Genomic DNA, 15258 nt, shown 5'->3' on the forward strand with positions numbered 1-15258 from the left:
CTGATGCACAGCATTAAGTCACTGGTAACCATTTACTTAAAAAAGAAAAGTTGGTGTTGTGGCAGATATGCTACACAAAGTGTAACAGAAGCCAAGGTTCAACTTTGCAAGAATGCTGTTGAGGCATTTTATCAGGCAGCAACACCTGGCAACGAAAAGCTGTGCTTCTGTGCCTAGCCTAGCAAAGTGGGGTACAGACTCTGCAAAGTGACTGCCATTGATGGGAGGAGAGGTGAGAAATCAACTGACAGTGACATCTACGTTTTCCACTTCTGTTACCATGACTAAATTGTTGTATACTTTTTCAAAAAGCGTGGGCAGAAGGATTGTGAGGAGGGGAAGAGGAAAGGCAAGACACAGGTGGGAAATAGCAGTTTTCAATCACAGAAACTGCTACTGTAAAATTTCAGGGCACAGGGCCAGAAATTTTGCTCTGAAAGTAAATGTAGCAAAAGGGAACCATGTATTTTCCCACTTTAATTTGTAGGGGTAAATTGGGGATTGGGGATAGTGCAGGGGATAAAGCAAATCCTTATATGCAACTTAGTTGCTTATCAAAAAGTAATTAAATGGCAGCTGTAGACTTACTGTAACTTAGTTCCACATAGCCAGTTTGGGCACGGTAGTTAAAACAGAAAGGAAAAGTTTAATAGTTGAGAAGCCTGAATTTTAGGCTAAAACGTAGATGATTTATTTCTTTCTCACTAGAAATATTCGTGACCAAGCCAACTAAAAGCTCTGTATTTTGTTTAATTGTCTTAAAAGTTACAAGTGAAAAAGGTAAGTAAGGTTCATGGGTCATGAAAGACTATGAAATACTGGAGGCTACAGTATCTGATTTATCCACAAATAAATTGCAACCCAGACAACACTAGGTCTGTTCCCATGCCTTTCCAGTTGTACCTCAATCATAGCAGGGAAAGGTTAAGACTCAAACAAAATGGAAGAATTTAAACATACTATACTCACTTTTAGGTCCGTTTCTTTTTTCATCCTCATTGCTTTTTTTATTCATTTGTTACTCATATTTTATCCATGTTTAATGATGTCTGTCTTTGGGAAACACCTCTAAAATATTAAAAATCCTTCTCTCACTAAGCTATGCAAGTTAGTAAACCCAAGTTTTGGAACTTGTTTTTTCCCCCTTTATGTAAGAAAAACTACATATCCCTAATCCTTTTACAATGCTGTTCTTAAATCTAGTTAAACACAAAAATAGCAACTATAGCTTTGACTAAACATACTTTATACAACTCTAACATGTAGTGTCCAGCAAATGTTTTAACATAATTATTTGCATCAAGTCAAATCAGAGTTGAGATTAGCTACTTAATAGTAACAATTTTGTTATGAGACTATAATGAACACCAAAATCTATTTTTACTACAGTTTTTTCTTTATGCATACTCAAACAGTTTAGGATGATAACAAGGTTAGCAAAATAATAAACTGTAATTACATGAAATAAGATTTATTAACTTCTAGTTATAAGGACTGATTTCTTAGAAAATTGTGATTAAGAGATTGCCACATATTTTTTTCAAAAAAATTGATTTTAACTATATTTTTAAAATAAAACATAATTTAAGCTTTGAATGTTAATTTCATTGTGTAGTTGAATGTCTTAAAAATTCATGCTTTGCAATTTGGATAAAATACATGCAAACATATATTCAAAGTACAATTTTGATAAGTGGTAAAAACTATCCACCACCAAAAAGCAAATATACTCACATAAAAGCCTCCTACTAGTAGTCATATTTCTTTTTGTAGTTTTCAAGTGACGTTGTTCTACATTCAACTGAAATTTTTTATACTTTAGTATATCTTTGAGCTCAATGGAGTTAATGTCAGTTTTTATAGTTTGAATCTAATACAGAAATACTTAACTGTGTCTTTGATTTTACAGTTTATATAACTGTTGTGACCATCTGCAGCAGCTGCACTTTTCAAAATTATTTGCTGAACCAAATTGAGCACAGTGACAAAAGTAGTCATCTCAGATGTACTATTAAACGAAAGAAAAAGGAGCATTGCCTTGGTACAGTATAGCCATCTGCTGTACAGATGTTATTGTATAGAATGACTTCAGATAAAATAATTGTAGAAAATTTTCATTAAAACCTCAACAATTTGCACTTGTTTATGCGAATCTGCATAACTCCCCAATGAGACAACACACTTGGGGTTTCTTCGGTTCTCACTCACTTTCTCTTTGATCCTTTTTGATGTGCTGACTTTAATAAACACAGTCAAAAACACTGTGCAAAAACATCATGGAAAAAACTACAAAGGAACAATTATAGCAGCAGAAACTACTCTAATCCCTAACTTACGCAAGCTATTTTTAGTGAAGTATTTTTTTAACACTCTTTATGTGACAATGTTATATAAACAGGGTAAAACGGTCCTTTCCAGATGAGTTTTAATTTAGGAGCCGAAATAGATTTGTAATGCTAGAGGAATCTTATGTGCTAAGTAATATTTAGAGAAACACCATTGAGAATGTGTTTTAGATATGTTTCTTTATTTGTCAAAGGTACAAAAATATTTGAGTTCACCTAATGATTATATTTTTTAATCATCTAAACTGTCATAAGCTTACAGGAAGTGTACGTGAAAAGGAAATAATATGATCAAAAGGGATAAGTTAATTTTCTCCCCCAGGCATTTCAAATACATTTAAATCTGTGCTTTCAGATTTATTTACTGATTTATAAAACTAAATATTTATAAATTATTGACTGAAGCAGTTAAAGGAATTCCTGTCATTATCATTTGGAATGAAACGAAATGGTTAAATATTTTCTACTTTACAAAAAAATATCTACCAGTTCTTCTTAGCCACCTGTGTTATACTTTAACCCTAAACTATGGGAGTTTCACAGGATTTGATTTTTTTTTAATTCCACTCTGCAGATACTGTATAGCAGTGACTTAGAATAACCTAACTCCTATTTCTGTTAGAATACTTATGTTCTCTCATGAATTTTTGGTAAAATGACCCAAAAGTTCTGATTTCAGTAGAGGTAATGCTTGTATTTTTAAGGTTGGTGTATAATATTGCTGAAAATTGTATGATTATATTAAAAGTACATCTCCTTTAGAAATTATGTCATATATTTTAAAATATTTTAAGGCAGATAATATTTATTTTGCTATTCATTAAACCCATCCCATTCTATAGTATTTTCTGAAAACAAAACAACAAAAGCCTTTCCCTTACATGTGTATACAACGCAATCTTTTTTGCCATTTGAAATATGTAGCTTTGGAGAAACCAAAAGTATATAGCTATAAATTGTGAACTTGCAGTGTAGCACTTTCCAGAGGCAGGGTGGAGAGTGAGCTACAGACTTTAGCTCCCCTTGTCTGAGTAAATTATGGCTCTATTTGGGCGGCACTCCTTAGATTTTGACAAACGAGCACACAGTTGAGAGCTGTGAAATAGCTGAACTTTAGGCTGCCTTGCTCTGTCTCGGGGACACTTAGATTGGCAGCCTCCATATATGTAGATAAGGAAAAGGAAAATAGAATATGAGCAAGTTAGATGCCACAAAAGATTGGGGGAAGAACCTTAATGAGGTCATCTTGGCTGGCATTTTAGTCAGAATTGGGAAGAAGTTAGAAGGATCCCCTGTCCATAAGGACTTAGGTGAGTTTTTACCCAAGCCAAAACCAGTGAGTTGAACTCCTTCTAGTCAAAGGGCTATGGTTTATGTAACTTTCACTACCCCAGCCTTTGTCATCCGGATGTACTTATCTTTTTGATTAAACAAAAGTAGAGAGAGAAAGCATAACCACATTATTTTTCACATATACAAAATGCCTTTTCTCATGTTCACTGAATTCAGGACCAATAAAATTTAAAGAACCTAAAGTTCCTTTTCATGTATTGAAAAGTGAAACCAGGTCATTAATTGATAAAAAGTGGAGCTCCAACTTTTCATTCTATAGTTAACTGGGTCTCCCAGGGAAAGTCTTATAAGGCGTTGTCATAAGCTTTGGGTGCTGCAGAGATGCAAGTTAGCCTAAGGGGAAATAAAATAGTAAATTAGATATGACTACCTAAAATAATATGTTGCAATGACCAGCCAATTACAGCACCCCAAAGACTTTTGTTACTTTTAGCAAGAAATAGCATCTCTGTCCAATGCCTGAACAATAGGAAATGAGTTATTTGACAGTTAAAGCCAGAGGACAAACTTAACTTTTAAGCAGCCACTGAGGATTGAAGTGGAAGTACAGCTTGTAGACAGCTATACAAATCACTAACAAACCTTAATGAATATTGGGTGTGGGCATCAGCGTCCTGTCATTTTTGACACTATGTCCCAAGTAGCTTAAACCCAACACTCAAGGAAAGGTGGAGACCTCATTGGGTCTGTAACATCTGGGTTTTTATTTGTCATTTTGGCATACCCCACAAGCGCAAAAGAAAGAGTAAAAGGGGATTATCTTGACAATGAAATGAGTTACTGAATCTTGTGATAATGAAAAGCAGAAGAATTCTAATGCCTTTCTATAGTCCCTGAGGTAGAGGTGCGTTTATGGTTTAGCAGAAGTAAAATGTAGGGGGAAAGAACAGATGGCCTAGCGTCCGTGAAACATGACACCTCCCCTCCCAGGACTGAGTACCACTATTAATCCTGGTCAGATTCCCTCCTATTATTTTATAACAAGGTTCAAAGTTGCTACTGATAAACTGGCATGTACTTCTTTTTTCACCCTTAAATTACCTGTAGATTACTGATAATTTTTGACTATGATATATTTCTGTATATCCTGGTGAACCTTGAGGCATTCGACAAAAAGTAGAACAGGAATTTCTAAAAATTGGCTGGGAAATAAGAAGAACAAGTAAAATTATCTTAACTTTTTTCAAAAAATGTCCCATATTATGTTTTCTAATATGATGAGAATAAAAACTATAAATGTATGAGATACTGTAATTCTCCTGTCCTCTTAGAAATTATATGAAATGGAGAAGACATCTCAACATACAAATTATATTCTCCTTGCTGTAACTGTTATATGATTAGATACACTAGACATTATTAATTACCACTACCTAAGAAAAGATTTTTTTGACACCTTCAAGAAAGGAGATAAAAATTATGACTGTTTGACATTTAAAAAAAAAAACACTAGGAGGTAAGTGCTGCTCAGCCGTGTTTACATAGTCATGTATTGTTTTGTTTAACCAAATTATGTAAATACAGTATTCTACATCTTTTATTTTGAGATATATATTCATTGTCCTGTGATAAAGAGCTTGTGCATTTTTTAAAATGTTCTTTATGTACATTTTTTGTTTTAGTGCTGTGTGGTTGCTATAGCTGTTTTGGATTCCAAAAGGAAGCCTTTAAAATACATAGGAGAATAACTTCAGAGATATGGAAGATATCCACTGGGTTGAGTTTCCGATGTATGTATTTCAAAGCTGCATAAAAGAAAAAATTATCTAATAAGCAGCAAACTTAGGATATCAGAGCGATCTCATGTGCTGTGGTGTAGTGAACATGATGTACCTGCCCAGCCTTTCGTAGAGGGAGATGAGCTCATTTCAGAGAGATAACCATCTCTGACTTTTTCTTCTGATTCATCACTGACCTGAACTCGATTTGAACCTTGTTAGACAAAAAACAAGCAGAATTCCTGGCCTAAACTATAAAATATAATTAAGCCCTTTTGAAATGATGTGTAAAAGAACATTGCTGTACCCCCACTTATAACCACCACCACCACCACCGCAACCAATAAAGTTAAATCAAGCACTGCCTGTAATGGATTAAAATAATAAATGTTCCTGGATTTCAGTGTTTGAAGTACTTGAAGAAAACAGGCTCCCAGCAGCCAGGGTAGCTGAATGCAAGAGAGACATTTATTAATGACGAGTTCAAGGATTTGGCCTGTTTAAGATCATTACTTTCTGTTTACCGTGTGTTACACATCCCTTGTATTTTTACACAGCCCACATGTGTCCACATGCAATAATGAAAAGCTTTTTTCCCAACAAAAGAATTGTTAATTGTGTAAATATGGTTCTCTTGGGGAATATGAAGTCTTCATAAGACTCTGAGCCCTTCTAATGAGAAATCCAGTGTAGTCATTATAGTCTTCCATGTAAATCCACCTTCAGATCTTATCTTTAGCCAAATTAGTCATTTCTGGTTATTGGTTTTAGTTACCAAATTCCAAATTTAATGTAGACTGTTTGCTAGAAAACTGCTGGCCTCAGGGTATTTGTTTTAGAATTGTGTGCCATTACATTGGACCTTGTGTGTCCTATGTACTCTAGAAAAAAAAAATCAGTGCTTTTTCTTTCATCATATGATAAAGAACCTTTTCACTAGATTTATTAATAGATGCATTTGGAAAAAACAACTGATACAAATTTTACATATACACATATTAAAATATTGTGTTTCTTGGAAAGGAGAAAAAAGGGTCTTTGAGACAACAAAAATGCTGTCAATTAACATGCAGCTATCTCATTGTACAAAATGTTATTGGAGAAGGAAGTTTCCAGCCCTAATAATTAAGTACTACAGACTTTTTTCTTAATAGCCTCTCCTTAGCATTCTAATGATAGCCCCTATTAGGTTAGTGTTAAGTAAAATGGACAAGCATTGTAGCCACAACCCAAGGACTGTGAAAAAATAAAAGATTAGAAGTAAATCTCTATCCCCCACTCTGCTGAATTTGTGACAGCGTTTAGTGTTGCCTGTGGTCACAGCAAATTGCCCGCTTGTCCATATAAGCCAGTAGGCTGTTGGCTAGGAAAGCTTCTAGCAAGGCAACCCTGAGTGATGAGTAACTGACAACATCTTAGATGTTCTTTTACTCCCTGGTTGGTCCCCTGGACTTGTTGGCTATGTTGGCATAACATACTGGGGCTGAGCAAGGGAACTGAGGACAGGAAAAAGCATGTATTTACAACCCAGTTACCAATTAGAAAAATGAAATTACTAAGAACTAATAGCAGTAGTTTGTATAAAGCAACATGGTGCTGTAAAGAGGCAGACAGAATCTGCACCCCAGCCCTGCTACTTACTGACCAGTTGGTTGTGTCAAAAGTTACTCTGTAGTGCATTTCCCAAATGAAGGCAAAAATATTTAATTTATAGGACTTTGGGAGGATTAGGTGACATAATCTGTGCAGAGTACCCGACACATTGCTTGGTACAAATTAAGTGCTCAGTAAATATTGGTCTTTGTATATCTTCCTTTCTCCAAAATCACACCACATGAATATGGAGGTCATAAATTACTAAATGTCAGAGCTGAAAAATACCTTAAAGGTCATCCTTTTTTATCAATAACCTTTATTATCCTTTTCTCCCATTGAGCTCATGGTCTAGGCACACTGCATTTAGTATTAGATAACTAACTATACCAACTTGATACAATTGTAACCAAAACAAACAAACAAAACCTTTAGAACACCTCTACAACTTAGTCTCAGACAAATTCATGATTTCTTTTAGGTTCTTAGGAATACTAAAAATACCTCATGGACCACCATTACTATGTGGGACCCACTAAGTGTCAAGGAACCTTGGGTCAAAGCCCATGGAGCTAGTCTTAACTCCCTCATTGAGTACAGAGTGAAGAGGTTAAGCGGTTTGCCCAGGGATACTGAATGGTGGAGTTGAGACTAGAACACACATCTCCTGGCTGCTGGCCTTTCTGTTATACCAGTCTTTCAAAACCTGGATTATGTAGATCAAGACCATTTTCTAAGGCACTGCAGTAAATTACTTAGCAAGTCATGTTGTTTTCAACATTATTTGAGTAAGTTTATACCAATTTTTCCATCCATGTAACTTACTTTTTTTAAAAAAAATTGATTCTCCAGCAGTTTCCTCGCATAATTCAATTAACCAGCTACTGTATTCATCCCAGAAACTTTTCAAGTATGTATTTGCTGTTATTCTTTCCTATGTAAGAAGGTTGTCTTACACTTTCCAGTATGCACAGTCAGATCTGCCAGTCTGCTTTTTTTTTAAACATAGCCACATGATCCAATCAAGTTATGTTTTTCTAATAAACTAACACAACTGTAAAAACAGTGAGCATGGTTGCAGATTGGAGGGGAAGAAAGAGGCAAAGCATATCCTCCATCACCCTTTGGTATTTTTAGTTTTCATTTTTCCAGGATCCTAGAGTTCTAAAGCATTTCATAAAAAATACCTTTCCCAGATAATGGCCATGTGTGAGTAGCCAGCTCAGTAGGCATTTCTTCTTTCATGACAAATTCTGCCTTTTTTTTATGGGAAAGAAACACTCCTCTTCCAGCTACTTGTTTTTCCATTTTCTTATGTCCAAACAAAGAGGTTTGAATTAAACTAGGAGGTCCCAGCTTTTACTTACCAGTAAGGACTAAGTCACAGTCCCTGGGGAATGGAAATCTCACCTATGAGAAGTCATCAGGTGCTTTGGGAAGGGAAACATGTTAGTAGCCTGGCCACCCATTTGGTCTATTATTTTGATGACTAGACTTTTAAGCTCATTTGTTGGGGAATACTGGCATCTTTTACAGCTTAAATGTCGGTGTCCATGTAGTTCTCTGGTTTTGTTATGTTTTGTCCCACATATCATTTCTTCCTGTATTTTAGTTTACCATATTAATAGGTTCTCTCTCTCTCTCTCTCTCTCTGTCTCTCTCTCTCTCTATATATATATATAGGCTCTCTCTTTTGCGCTCTCTCTATATAGGCTTATTACAGAATTAAATATAATTAAATAGGATCTGATCAACTTACATATTCTGATCAAGGGTGGGGACGAACATGTTTTTTTCATGGCTAGAGCACCCAAATGCCATTTTTATCTGCTTCAACATAACTGGTTGAAGGAATGGAAGACTTTATTTTTGAGGGATTTGTTATGTCTTTACAGACAATACTTACAAAATTTTGTCCTTTTCACATTTTGAGGTTTTCTGATGCTTCACTGTTATGCAAATCAGCTTCTGGATGTATCTAACACATGCTTGCTGATTTTCTAGTAGCCTTAGATTACTTACAGCTGGATAAAATAATTACCTGGATATGCTTTGCTAGCAATGTCATCATTGACTACTCTTTCTAATGATATATAGAAGCTCGATTTAGATTGCATTTTGCTCAGTCAGCATGTAGAAACTAGGAGCCTTACTAAGGGTCTAGTAGACACTGACAACATAGGGCTGGCAGCACTTTGTAAACATTTTCCAAAACAAGTGGTTTGCATTTATTAGTCTTCTGAAGGAGTATTTTAAAAGTCATGAAACCATTTGTTCCTTGAAGTAAATTTTTATACTCAATGAAAAGTATGTCAGTATTCAAACAAAGCATGATTGGTTCTGTTTATTGTACCAGTTGTTTCTGAAATTATTTCTCAATGTTGCTACACCTCATTTAGTTTAATTAAATATCTGCCATTAGTTTGCTAAAACTTAAATTTAAAAGATAAACGTAGATTTTTGAGAAAAGTCAACAGAAAAATTCAGCAGGAAAGCATTCTGTTGAAGGAAATGTAGAAGTCATACCGTACGATTGGTCAAAGTGACCTGATCACATAATCACTAAATGCAACATGGGATCCTGAGTGGGATCCTGAAACAGAAAAAGGACATTGGAGGAGAAGCTGGTGAGATTGAAAGGTCTTTAAATTGGTAGTATTGTATCACTGCAAATTTAATGGTTTTTGAGAATCATAATCTGATTTTATGTAAGTTATTAACATTGAGAAGCTGGGTGAAGGATATCAACTTTGCTGAAAGCCTAAAATTGTTTCAGAATTTAAAGTTTTTTAAAAATGACCTGATCAGCAATTGGGTAAGTAACTTTAATAATATTCATGCTTTTAAACATCTAAGTGATAATTTTATATTGTAAACTTTTGAAGCATATTTTTAAAAATTTTGTCTTTACTGTTTTTGGAAATTTAGGGAAAAAAATACAAGTACAGAAAATGTACAGGGTAATTCATCAAATGCCTGTGGTACTCATGAGCTAGAACAAATATAAACATTTGTCTTATTTGCTATAAACACACACACACAGAACTTTACAAAATTATTCAGGCCTTTTCCAATGTTCCATTGTTAAGAAGGTAGCTCTTTATAATTTTTACTTCTAGGCATTTTGTCCAATGGTGCATTTGTCCTCCTAGGAAGAAGAACACATGCCTTAACTCACTTTCTGTTGCCATTTATACCAGGTTGTTGGATGTATAAATATCTAGTTTACATGAACTCTGAGTATTCTCTGTGGCCCTAGGTTTATATGTGTGGTAATATATAAGATTCAAAATAAGGAAGATATTTAGTATGTTTCCTGGGAAAAAAAGAAAGGCCTGATGTCCCATGGGCTGGCTTCTCAGAGTGAAATAAAGGGGAAAGGAAAATTAATAACCCTGTCATGAGTCCCAGGGATTACTGTCATATTTTGTGGTAAAAGTGTATAATTTGGTTTACCATCTGTAAGTGACCCTTTGTGAAATTCATCACCACCCTTTATTGCTATTAAGTTATCACAAGCTCTTAATAAATACTGGCTCACCCTGTGATCCCAGCACTTTGGGAGGCCGAGGTGGGCAGATAACGAGGTCAAGGGTTGGAGACCAGCCTGACCAATGTGGTGAAATCCTGTCTCTATTAAAAATGCAAAAAAAAAAAAAAAATTAGCTGGGCGTGGTGGTGTGCGCCTGTAATCCCAGCTACTCAGGAGGCTGAGGCAGGGGAATTGCTTGAACCAGGGAGGTAGAGGTTGCAGTGAACTGAGATCACACACTGTACACCAGCCTGGGCGACAGAGTGAGACTCTGTCTCTAAATAAATAAATACTGGTTCCAAGATTAAAAGCACTTAACTAATGTGTTTATTATTATGTTGTAGCTTTTTTTAATGTAGGAGTAAATGTTCAAAGGAAATATCTATTTTAAACTTAAAAGCTGATATTTGTGGGTTAACCTTTCTGTGGTACTACAGGTAACTGTGTTCCCTCATTGAGGAATGGAGTCACAACAGATTGGTGTGTGCAGTATGTGTAGCAGACAAGGAAGGCACATGGGGAGGAGTTGAATCAGTTGTGTAAATTTCAAAATTGAACCACACTGAATTTCCTTGTAGGTATATGGCAAGAAAGAAAAGGGACAAAAAGGACCAGGCAGGACATATTTATATCTGTAGATTTTGTATTTTCTTAATACTTTCTGGCAATGGCTGTTCCTGTGTCCTCACTGCAAACATTAGCATCTTATTAAATTCTCATTGTCATTTGTGTATTTAAACAAGCTCATGATCAGTGCTGGTAGGCGTGAGTTCCAGGCAAATAAAAACTGTAGAATGACTGTAAAAACTAAGACTAAAGCAAGGGGTAGGCTTGAGCAAAAGAATAAAAGAGACTGAAAAAAAAAGTGAATAGCACATAAAGTGAATAAAAAGAAAGCAAAAAATATTAGGGTTTGTATGATAGCAGGGAAGTATTCCTGTTCAACAGTTCATGTGCTTAACAGAGTCAATACTAGAAATGTTCTGGGATGTCTCTTCCCCACTCAGTACTTACTGAGATTGCAGAACTTGAAGCTAATACGTTGCCAAGAGAAAATCTGATATGAAAGAAAATTGCTAATTATTTACTTTATCTTCATATACCCGATATATGGTAGATAACCAGTAACTTTTGGTTGAATAATGGATACATGCCTACATAAATATCAAATTGAAGGTGACCCAGGATATGTAAATTCCTTAGAAACAATCAGAAGCATGGTAATAGCACTTGTTTAGGAAATTAGGCCTGGTCTTAGATACTGTGTCATAAGGACAGAAATTGTGGTTTCAGCCATGAGAGTAGAGAAGTTTGCTGAAATATTAGTTCAAGGGGAGAATGGAAAACTGAAGATTACTTATTAAAATCCCATTGGTTAAAGGTATTATTTGTGACACTTTGGATTGCACATGGTAGAAAATCCAACCTAAACTAGTTTAAGCAGTTTTTACGTATGTGAAAAGCTCCAAACCACTGTTGTCCTGAGGCATGGAAGAGTCTGTTAGATTTCTTTCCTCTGTGTTACGCTGCTTCAGCCCTTAGGCTCCACATGCTGACTGCCAGCAGTTCTAAGGCCTTCATTTTCTTAACCTCAAGACCAGGGAGCAAGAGGAAGGGTCATGTTCCCAAAAGTATTATTATACCTTAGTGGTTTTCATTGAATATTATGCTCATTCCTGGACCAAATCAATCTCCAGAGAATATCAAACATAAAGTCCCATGAAGTGTGGCAAGTTCCCCATCCTGCTAGACTGTTTCCCGGCAAACCAGTCATTGGATTCTGTTGTCACCGGAACATAGCTATAGCTAGCTCAGTGCTTGCCTTCATTGCAGGGCCTCTGTTTCTGTAGCACATTGTGTGTCCTCTGGTCCTCTTTAGTGCTCACCTAAGTCTGGCCCACTTTCTCTCTTCTTGTTCCAGCCTCCCAAATGTTTGTGTGATCATTGGCTTCCTAATTCTTTGCAATTTTACTGATATTTCTGTCCCCACCTTTATCTTTACTCTCTTGAGAATTGTAGCTATCTCATTCTCTGTCCCCAAGCAAAAAAATATATATATATAGGATTTGTGTAATAGTAGGAAAGTGTTTTTCTATATTTGTTTTGTAATAATTCAAGTCTGGAATTTTTTTTTCATTCTCTCCTTGCCCCGGTCAATAAAGTCAATAAGAACTTGTAATTGTATAACTTTGGGGGGGTTAAGAAGAGCCTTCCATCAACTCTATTTAAGTTCTGTAAGAGGTAGGCACTTTGCAAGTGATATGCATCATATAGAATATGAATTTTGACATTTAAGTACTAGTTCTTTTAAGACAAAGCCTCATAATTTTAGTACAATATCAGTATTTAGTACAATATCAGTATTTTAAAGTGGTTCCTGCATAGTAGAAATACCTAATATGATCCAAATTCTGTATGTATTATGTTATTTCTACAAATATAAGATTTTGTCATGCTTACAAATACTCTTTTTTAAATGAAAGCCACTATAGAGTGAGAAAGGAATCTCATTCCTCTGTATGCTTTGTAGACAAAGTGTTGTCAAGCCCATTCCTAAAGAGACTTCCAGAAATAAATATCAACCTTTTATGGCTTTTTTTAGTAGATAATTACCTTTGCTTCCATAAACTTGTTCTTTATGGCTTTCTTAGTTCTTTTGCTTTAATTTTGACCACTCCAAGTGATGTTTTAAGGTGGATTAGAAACAGACACACCTGAAGAGGTGCTTAGCAAGTTTCTCACGGTCATAGAAAGAGGTTACAAATAAGGAAGGCGAGAAGGCTAGAAACCACCCTGTGATGTTGGATTTCAACCTGAGGTATCAGTATGAATTCATGGTTTTTAATGTATTTACGAGTGGATAGAGAGAGAGACAAAGATATGTAGGTATACAGGGGTTGCTATACATACATATACTTCTTATCTCTGCTGAAGGGGCCTAGCAGCAGTGACACCCCAGTAGCAATGAGCATACCTACCCACCCAGATTTTGGTTTCTAGATACCATTCTTCAACAAAAGAAACCAGAGCTCCTTGGAGAAATGGCTGGTGCTAGAGATGGGGTGGGAAAAATACAAGATGAGCCTGAAATATTTTGTGGCCTGAAAGTAAAGAAGTTCTCAAAAAATGATGGGCATAGGCCAGGTGCAGTGGCTCACGCCTGTAATCCCAGCACTTTGAGAGGCCAAGATGTGCAGATCAACCGAGGTCAGGAATTTGACACCAGCTTGGCCAACATGGTGAAACCCCATCTCTACTAAAAAGACAAAAATTAGCCAGGCATGTTGGTGGGCGCCTGTAATCCAAGCTGTTCGGGAGGCTGAGGCAGGAGAATCGCTGGAACCCAGGAGGCCAAGGTTGCAGTGAGCCGAGATCATGCCACTGCACCCCAGCCTGTGTGACAGAGTGAGACTCTGTCTCAAAAAAAAAAAAAAAAAAAAGATAGGCATATACTAAAAGGACACAGGGACCATCTTAAAGGGCTCCCAATGGCCAAAGCTGGTTCAGAGTAAGCAACAATGTAAATAATGATAGTATTGGATTATAACCCATAAAAATGAATATTCATGAGTCCATACTGATATAAATAAATAATTGAATTAGTATATGGGGTAGAAGGGACAGCTGTAGTATATGTGCTACCGAAGTGGGCACTAGAAGGGGCAGCTCTAAATAAGGGAAATAGGAAACCACCATTATCACACACCACAATAAATCCTTGCAGGTGAGACCACTGGTGGATGCTAACATTAGTGGGTGAAAATTTGAAGAAAAAGAGCATATCTGCATAATCTCCAAGTGTCTCCCCACAAAAATACTTATTTACAAGGGGAAAGTGTTAACTTTACAGTGGCAAAATCTGCCAGACACCACTTTAGCCATATGATCAGAGTTAATACTGTAAATAATAAAATATTGGTATCACGTACACCAATATGATGCACTAAGGGTGTCACTTCTGTGGTATTGTCAAAAATGCATAACCTCATTCTGATCACAAGAAAACATCAGATATATCCCAACAGACAGACACGTTGCAGAATGATTGTCCTGGGTTATTCCACAGTATCAAAGTCATAAAAGACAAAGAAAGCTGGGGGATGTGTCACATATTAAAGAATACTAAGAAGCTTCGATGATTAAATTCAGTAGGGATCCTACGTTGAATCCTGGACCAGAAAGAGGAAATTAGTGGGAAAAATGGCAAAAATTTAAAAAGATGTGTAGATTATTTAAAAGTATTATATCAATGTGGATTTCCTGATTTCAGTATTTGTACTAAAGTTACATAGCTAGGTGAAGGGTATACAGGAACATTATACAGTATGTTTTTTCAACTTTTTATGTAGGCCCAAAGTTATATCAAAATAGAAAGCTTTTTTTTTTTAAAGTGAGGGGACTTGGAGTAGATGATTTCTAGATCTCTTCCATCCAGCCTGGTTATGTTACAGTGGTAAAAAATGAAACCAAAGATGTAAGCAGTTTTATTTCCTGTCTACCAGTTAAGAAACATGTTGAGGCAGCTGAAAAATAGGATCAGATTCTAAACTGTCGATTCAGTTCAATGGAACATGTCCTGAATAGCTACTGTTGTGCCCAGGACTACACTGAATAAGCTGGTCCTTGCCTCCAGCATAGTCAGTACTAGAGGTTGAAAATGGTGTGGTCTTCTCTTTCACTCACTGATATTATTCAGATATCTCTTCTTTGATGTTTT

The 15258-nt window shown here is 35.9% G+C and overlaps 1 protein-coding gene across 22 annotated transcripts in view; it reads left to right on the forward strand.

The window, feature by feature from the left end:
* Positions 1-15258, forward strand: part of VPS13B (vacuolar protein sorting 13 homolog B) — a 915151-nt gene that overhangs the window by 735969 nt on the left and 163924 nt on the right. The window lies entirely within an intron of this gene.

The sequence above is a fragment of the Pongo pygmaeus genome, chromosome 7, assembly GCF_028885625.2.
Source record: "Pongo pygmaeus isolate AG05252 chromosome 7, NHGRI_mPonPyg2-v2.0_pri, whole genome shotgun sequence".
Classification (NCBI taxonomy): domain Eukaryota; kingdom Metazoa; phylum Chordata; class Mammalia; order Primates; family Hominidae; genus Pongo; species Pongo pygmaeus.